The sequence below is a fragment of the Seriola lalandi genome, unplaced genomic scaffold, assembly GCF_002814215.2.
Source record: "Seriola lalandi dorsalis isolate HSWRI2012SDOR001 ecotype SW California unplaced genomic scaffold, Sedor1 jcf7180001967362, whole genome shotgun sequence".
NCBI lineage: Eukaryota > Metazoa > Chordata > Actinopteri > Carangiformes > Carangidae > Seriola > Seriola lalandi.
Genome location: NW_019438030.1, coordinates 2,027 through 2,482, shown reverse-complemented (window position 1 = coordinate 2,482; position 456 = coordinate 2,027). Strand labels below are relative to the sequence as shown.

Below are 456 nucleotides of genomic sequence, written 5' to 3'. Positions count from 1 at the left end.
GCTAGACATAAACACATAGCTTCGTGCATGAAGGACATGATCATCATGTTTAAAGAGGGTATTTGTCGCGCTCCCTCTCGCTTACAGCCATACCACTCTGAACACGCCCGATCTCGTCCGATCTCGGAAGCCAAGCAGGGTCGGGCCTGGTTAGTACTTGGATGGGAGACCGCCTGGGAATACCAGGTGCCGTAAGCTTTTTCGCATCTCTTTGCAATCAGCAGAGGATGCTGCTGCTTCAACAACCTGTTACTCTGCACCTCGCTGCACTTTTGGGGACAGCACAGATCACAATGTAAAAACACTTTTGTATTAAAATGTTACAAAGTTGACATGTTGAGAGCCGAAGCAACAAGCAAACGGTGAAAAGGAAAGGCTCCTGCGCTAGACATAAACACATAGCTTCGTGCATGAAGGACATGATCATCATGTTTAAAGAGGGTATTTGTCGCGCTC

General features: G+C 47.6%; 1 non-coding gene across 1 annotated transcript; it reads left to right on the top strand.

Annotated features, from left to right (window-relative positions):
- The first annotated feature begins 79 nt into the window (after positions 1-79).
- Positions 80-198, top strand: LOC111650399 (5S ribosomal RNA). Its single transcript, XR_002760400.1, has one exon. It is a non-coding gene; the product is annotated as a 5S ribosomal RNA (ribosomal RNA).
- Positions 199-456: the final 258 nt, after the last annotated feature.